The sequence below is a fragment of the Chelonoidis abingdonii genome, unplaced genomic scaffold (genome assembly GCF_003597395.2).
Source record: "Chelonoidis abingdonii isolate Lonesome George unplaced genomic scaffold, CheloAbing_2.0 scaffold0700, whole genome shotgun sequence".
In the NCBI taxonomy this organism is placed as follows: Eukaryota; Metazoa; Chordata; order Testudines; family Testudinidae; genus Chelonoidis; species Chelonoidis abingdonii.
The window spans coordinates 26,695-34,211 of NW_027424961.1; the positions used below are offsets into that span (position 1 = coordinate 26,695).

At 42.1% G+C, this 7,517-nt stretch overlaps 1 pseudogene; it reads left to right on the forward strand.

Moving 5' to 3' along the window:
• Window positions 1–6,777: 6,777 nt before the first annotated feature.
• Window positions 6,778–7,512, forward strand: LOC142046042 (olfactory receptor 5AR1-like; annotated as a pseudogene).
• Window positions 7,513–7,517: the final 5 nt, after the last annotated feature.

Below are 7,517 nucleotides of genomic sequence, written 5' to 3' on the forward strand. Positions count from 1 at the left end.
CCAAAACTGCTGATGTTTTTTAAGGGGTATTTTATCATTTATTTTATTGTCATGTATTCCTTGCTCAGATATTGCAGTGGGGAGAGCCCACTTAAGGAGCTGGGTAGATTATAAATCAATCAATCAGCCAAAGTTATGGTAGTAACAGGAGCTTTGGCTGCGATATGCCCTGTTTCTGGGGAGCTGATACAGTATGGACAATGACAATGTAAGTTTATACCAACCTATTTCCCCAACTTGACTCCACATTGTTTCAGAAAGATCACTTCTAGAGAACATGAGAACGGAAATACTGGGTCAGATCAAACGTCCAGCTATCCCAGTATCCTGTCTGCCAACAGTGGCCAGTGCCAGGTGCCCCAGAGGAAATGAACAGAACAGGGAATCATCAAGTGGTCAATCCCCTGTAGCCCATTCCCAGCTTCTGGCAAACAGAGGCTAGGGACACCATCCCTGCCCATCCTGGCCAATAGCCATTGATGGACCTGTCCTCCAAAAGGAACCAAGACTTCGTGGATTATTTATTATTATTATAGTTATTTAGGTAGCATCCAGGAACCTTAATCATAAACCAGAATCTATTGTGCCAGATGCTGTACAAAAACAGAACAACAACAAAACAGTTCCTGCCCACAAAAGCTTACAATTTAAGTACAAGACCTTAGACAACAGGTGGGTGCAAACTGACAGATGGAGAAGTACAAGGAAGCAATGAGATGATAGGCAGTGGCCGTGGCACACCATCTGCCTAGCTACGGTCAATGTTTTTGTAGTCATCAGAGAAGAGGAGGGTTTTATTTAGTCCTTTTATTGTCTGTTGCAAGTGACAAAGAAGGGTAATGTATGCCACTCCTAAGGAGTGTTATTAATTCCAAAAGATATGATCCAGGAATTATTTTGGGAAGTTCTCTGGTCTGTGTTATACAGGAGATCAGTCTAAATGATCACAATTGTCCCTTCTGGTCTTAGACTCTATGAATCCCTGTGGAAAAAACTGATGTGGGCACATATCTATTAGCAACCAGACAGAACATAGAACTGGGAGTTAGTGGACCTGGTTTCTATTCCCAGCTCTGCCACTGGCTTTCTTCATGACCATGGGCAAGACACTTCATCTCCCTGTGCCTCATCTGTAAAATGGGGAAAATTGTACTCACATGCCTTTAAGAACATAACAATGACTATACTGGGTCAGACCAAAGGTCCATCCAGCCCAGTAGCCTGTCTACCAACAGTAGCCAATGCCAGGTGCCCCAGAGGGAGTGAACCTAACAGGTAATGATCAAGTGATCTCTCTCCTGCCATCCATTGCCACCCTCTGACAAACAGAGTCTAGGGACACCATTCCTTACCCATCCCGGCTAATAGCCATTAACGGACTTAACCTCCATGAATTTAACCCGTTCTCTTTTAAACCCTGTTATAGTCCTAGCCTTCATGACCTCCTCAGGCAAGGAGTTCCACTGGTTGACTGTGCGCTGTGTGAAGAACTTCCTTTTATTTGTTTTAAACCTGCTACCTATTAATATCATTTGGTGGCCCTAGTTCTTAGATTATGGGAACAAGTAAATAACTTTTCCTTATTCACTTTCTCCACACCACTCATTTGCAAAGCACTTTGAGATCTATGCGGGAACTCGTATACAAGTTCTAAGTGTTATTATGCATATGTTGTGGTAGGGGGATGGAGGTATAGAAAAAATGAACTTTGAAATGTAGAGATGAAAAGTGCTATGTAAGAGCTAGATATTAATATGATCATAATCATCATCCAATCTTTCCTGGAAACCCCGGCTACAACACTAGGAAAGATGGCTAGCAAGGAATGGGTAACTCAGCATCTCTAATCTCCAATAAAAGAGCTGGAGTCAATGGACTCAGGCTTACAGGACTCGGACCGCAGGGCTAAAAAGAGTGGTGTGGAAGTTCGGGCTCAGGCAGGAGTCTACGCTGTGTAACTGGGCAAGAGTGGAAAGTCTGAGAACCTGGGCTCCAGCCAAAGCCTGAATATCTACACCTCTATTTTTAGCCCCACAAGCTCAAATCAGTTGACCCAGGCTCGGAGGCTTTGTGCCGTGAGTTTTTCTTTGCAGTGTAGCTGTACCCTAACATACTTATTCAGCTGTCATCATAGCTGATGATGGGTGCAGGAACAAGTTTCTCTGAACTATTACTGAAAACCATTCAACGGCTAGACAGCACTCAGCGAGTCTCAGCTCAGAGAATCCCCTCTCCACCCTTCATTTGCTTCATTTGCATCAGTGAAAACAGTGGGAGTTGTGCACTTGGCTTTTAAGGCACACTGGGTCCAGCCCTAAATCATTACCATGTGCTACAGGTTCGACTGAATTCAGTAATGCCAAATGTCTCGGCTTAATCACATTTTAGGAATAAAAGATTATTAGTAAGAAATGAATGCGGCATAACAGAGAAAGAAAGACTACATATATTACCAACCCATCTGCATGGTAACAGTGCAGAGGTCAGACTGCCAGAAAATCTCAGCTTCACTCTGCCTCTGTCTATACTAGAGTTGAGGGGTTTTTTATCTCTTACCCTTTGACATGTTTTTGAATGTTTTTGCTAGGTTTGCACAGACTGGAAAGTAAACAGGACAACACGTATAACTCGTTTATTATCTATGCCTTGACCACTATATTTGAGAAATTGGCAAAACCTTAGAAGTATCCTCTACCAGTAAAAACTTGTTATAAAGCACACGTTAGTGAGGTGTCAGCAAAATTATTTGTCTTGTCCTTGTTCTCTGAGATTACAATAGTTCACATCTCCCCTTGGCTAAATAGCATAATAGAAGTAAAAATAGTTTTGGAAGATCTGAAGATGAATACAATTCATACCTGTATAAACATACCTCCTGTTATATATGATATTGACTAACACCATAAAACTAGATAGATAGATAGATAGATAGATGGATGGATGGTTGCAGGAGCCAAGCATAGGAAAATACCTAAAGGCTCTCAAGTTGAATGTGTTTCTCTAGCCATGTTGAATTCCCCTGCTGTATACAGAGCAAGCGTCATGCAAAGCTCACGTCATCTAACAAGAGTGCAGTTTCAGCATGAATAGAAAACATTCTAAGTACAATGTACTATTCCTATTCACTACTTTCTTATTGTGGTTCCATCACATCTCCTTGTTAATTGCACTTATAGCTGCAACAACAAACAAATTCCCTGCTTTCATTAATATATTTTGCCTGCGTGAGTTGAATGCATCTATTTTCTATTAGTTAGCAAAAGGCAATTTGCATTGCTGCTTCATGATTCTGTCTGTTAGACAGGTTTCCTATTTCCATATTTGTGTGTTCTAAGAAACAGCTGCACAAACACTGACAAAGTCCCCCATTTCTTCTCTGATAACTATTCCTGCCACATTTACTGATGCAAGAACTTTGCGAGATGGGTTTGTCTAGCGTGCCTCTGACTTGGCTGGACACATAATGGGGCCTGGCCTTCATCCCGTCAACCCATCACTCTGTGCTATTGCAGCCCTTTCTGAAACCTTGAGTCTGACAGTGCCCCTCAATCCTGACCATCAGCCATTTTTACCACTCCATTCCCAGGTTTTTAGACATCTCTGAAGAAAAAAAAAAGGCCATCTTAATCCCAATCCGTTGTATTCTACCCGGCAACTACTTATAAAGTTTCTATCTCTGGGCTTTTAAAAAAACAGTGTTATGAATGACTCAATTCTAATTCTTTCTGCAATTACAAAAGACTTAAATAAATGTAACAGAAAAGGCATTTTCAATAAACTTTTCCACATTTACTCCTGACTGGAAATAATTATTGCTAGGGGGAGGTTCAGATTTGAAACAGGGGAAAGGGATGAAGAGCAGCATCAAAGCTTCAAAGAACTTGAACCAAGTTGGAAGCCAACAGATTGGCATCCCACTATCTACTGCTCCCATGTGACCTAAAGGGCATTTTAATGACGCCCTTTGTGCCAGGGGTGAGATTGACAGCTGTAAGGGATTCTGTCTCCAAATGACTGCAGACCACATAAATATGCCCTGCCTCTAATTACTCCTTTTGAATCCAAGAAAGAGAGATGTCTCTCTTGCAACAGGCAGCTTTAATATTACAGGACGAAGACTAACGTGAGTAAAAGAAATGTTTTCTTTTCTTCAGCTACCTGGTAAATACACCCAGATCCATTCTTTTCAATGAGAAACAGTTTTTTTTTCCTATTCTCAAAATGGTGAGTCTTTTACCACCAAAATGTTGGCTTGATTATCTCTCACTGTATAATTTGTAGTAAAATGGGACAAAAAGCCTAAAATACTCTGAATGAGGCATTTGATTTTTTTTGGAGGAGGGAAGGGGGTTGTCTATGGGGCTAGAGACACTCAGGTGTTGTTGATGGTGCTATGACAATCAACCTCAATAGAGCTGTGATGACTTACACCAACTAAGATCTGGCCCAATGTGCTGTAATGAGCTAAGTTATTATATGCTCCTCAAATGAAAAAAGGGAAAAGGTAAGACAAAAATACCCGTTATTAGCCAGGAATCCAGTTGCTGGGGATTTTGTTTTCTGTAAATGCAGTTCATGCTTTTGAATAACAAATCTTTTCATTTTAAACTTCTTTGAGCAGATTTTCTGCTGGAGAAATATTCTAGATTGGCAGCCCTAGAGAGAGATGGTCTCTCTCTGGTGAAAAAAGTACAGAATGGGTAGCACTGGCTTCCCCAACACAGCATGGAAGGTCTTGCGGGTTCGGGGTGGATACACAGAGATAACGGAAGGAAAATATCAAGCTTGTGTATATTTCAGATTTTTCTCATTAGTTTGAAGTGGAAGAACAAGCACATTTGGATTCCCAGGAAACATCTCCCTGGGCACTGTCTGACCTACACTCCCTGCTCCAAAGGCACCTCATTGTGGAGTTCTAGGTGGCTATCGGGTGCGTATTCACTATGAAACTGCTTAATGTCTCTGCTTTCAAAATATCTTCGGAGAAAGAAAGTCCGGTCCTCATAGACTCATAGACTTTAAGGTCAGAAGGGACCATTATGATCATCTAGTCTGACTCTCACCGTCTCCACGCACTCTCAGTACATGAGAGAGATTAACAGAGCTTCAAAGTATGTCTACACTGCAGAAAGGAAAAATGACCCATGGCAGAGAGTCTTAGAGGCCAGGTCAATTGACTCTGTTTCCTGGGGTTTGCACTACAGACAAAAAAATAACTGTGTAGACATTCAGGCTCTGGCTGGAGCCTGGGCTCTGACAAAGGGTGGGGGAAAGGGTGATCAGCTATTGCCACAGTGAACACGAGAGAGGAGTTTTATTTCTATCTGTATTCAGTAGGCTGTTTCTCTTCTGAATGTTGATCTTTTCAAACCCACTTGTGTTGCTTCTGATTCCCTGTTGAGTTATACCAGTTCCATGTCAGTGCCAAGGGCCAGAACAAGTGTGAGAGCTTCTTTCAGCCGTGGTTTAACTACAGCCTCCCTTTGTTGACCTCTGCTATTCATTCATACCTCTTTTAGTTTTGTAAATACCCCCTCTGTGAATATTAACTTCGTTATCTCCAAAAGAATTGTTTTTGTGGAATTTTCTCTTGGACTTTATTCCAAATGTGAGGTTTTGGCTGACTTGTCATGAATATATCCATGTTCCTAACTGATGATTTAATTATGGAAAGGTTCTAGGGCTGCAATAGAAGGCTAGTTTTCAAAGACCTCATCCACCTTTCTGCTCTATATCAGGCTGTTGCAGAATTCAGAGAATCATAGAACCACAGGGTTAGAAGGGATAACAAGAGTCGTGTTTTAGTCTAACCCCCAGCCAAGATGCAGTGTTTGCTGTGTCTGACTAACCTAGGGGCAGGCAACCTTTGGCGCATGTGCCGAAGGCGGCAAGCAAGCTTATTTTCAGTGGCGCTCATGCTGCCTGGGTCCTGGCCACCGGTCTGGGGGGCTCTGCATTTTAATTTAACTTTAAATGAAGCTTCTTAAGCATTTTAAAAAGTTTATTTACTTTACATACAACAGTAGGTTAGTTGTATATAACAGACGTATCGAAAGAGACCTTCTGAAAATGTTAAAATGTATGACTGGCAAGCAAAACCTTAAATCAGAGTGAATAAATGAAGACTCAGCACAGCACTGCTGAAAGGCTGGACCCCTGGACTAACCCAAGACCGATGGCTCCAGCCTCCTTTTGAAAACCTCCAGTGAAGGAGCTTCCACAACCTCCCTTGGCAGGTTGGTCCACTATCCGACTGCTCTGACAGGTAGGAAGTTTTTCCTGAGGTTTAATCTAAATCAGCTGTGCTGGAGTTTGAACCCTCTGTCTCTTGTCCTGCCCTCTGTGGCAAGAGAGAAAAAACTTTTCTCCAACTTTTTTATAGCAATCTTTCAACTATTTCAAGACCGCTATCATGTTCGGCCTTAATCTCCTCTTTTCCAAACTAAACATACCCAGTTCCTTCAGCCTTTGCTCATATGGCTTGCATTCCATCCCTTTGTCACTCCTCTCTGGATCCTTTCTAGTTTCTCTATATCCTTTCAAAGGATACCGAGCCTTACAATGCCATGAAGAGATATTAGCAAATGCCATTGCCTGCTAGGGATGCAGACTGAAAATTCTGAAGTGATCTTTCTATTTTATTTTATTTTTCTTTAAAAGGAGTAAAAACTTGGCAATTATACAGACTCAGATGAAATTAGTTGAAGTTTGCAAATGTCACACAACCAGAACAGCATGACTTTGCTTTTGAATCTTGGCTTTCTACTGTATTTCACAATGGTGGTATTCACCTCCCAGTTCCATACGGTAAATCTTGAATCATAAGCTTTACCTTGGCAGTTTTTCTTTCTTTTACCCCAACAGGATCTGGAATATATGGCGCATGGCAATCACACTGTAGTGTCGGTGTTCATCCTTCTAGGATTCAAAGGGAGTCATTTGCTGCAAGCTGTTCTCTTTGGGATATTTTTGCTTATCTACAGCATGAGCCTAGCGGGGAACCTCAGCATGATCTCTTTAATCAGGATCGAGACGCGGCTACACACCCCCATGTATTTTTTCCTCAGCAACTTGTCCCTTGTAGACATCACTTACTCTTCCATTATTGCCCCTAAGGCACTGGTGAACTTCCTATCAGAGAGGAAAGTCATTTCCTTTGGTGGGTGCGCCACGCAATTTTTCTTTCATGCCTTCTCCGTGAACTCTGAGGCTTTGATTTTGGCTGTGATGGCGTATGATCGCTTCATAGCTATATGCAAGCCGCTGATGTACACACTCATTATGTCCAAGAAAGTCTGCATACAGCTGGTAGCTGCATCATACTTCTCAGCCTCCATTAATGCCATTGCGCACACAAGCTCTTTGTTCAGCCTTTCCTTCTGTGGTCCCAATCTCATTGATCACTTTTTCTGTGACATCCCCCCACTCCAGAAACTCTCCTGCTCTGACACTCGCATGGATGACACTGTGCATTTCCTCTTTGCCTCCGTAGCTGCATTAAGTACTATCCCGGTCAT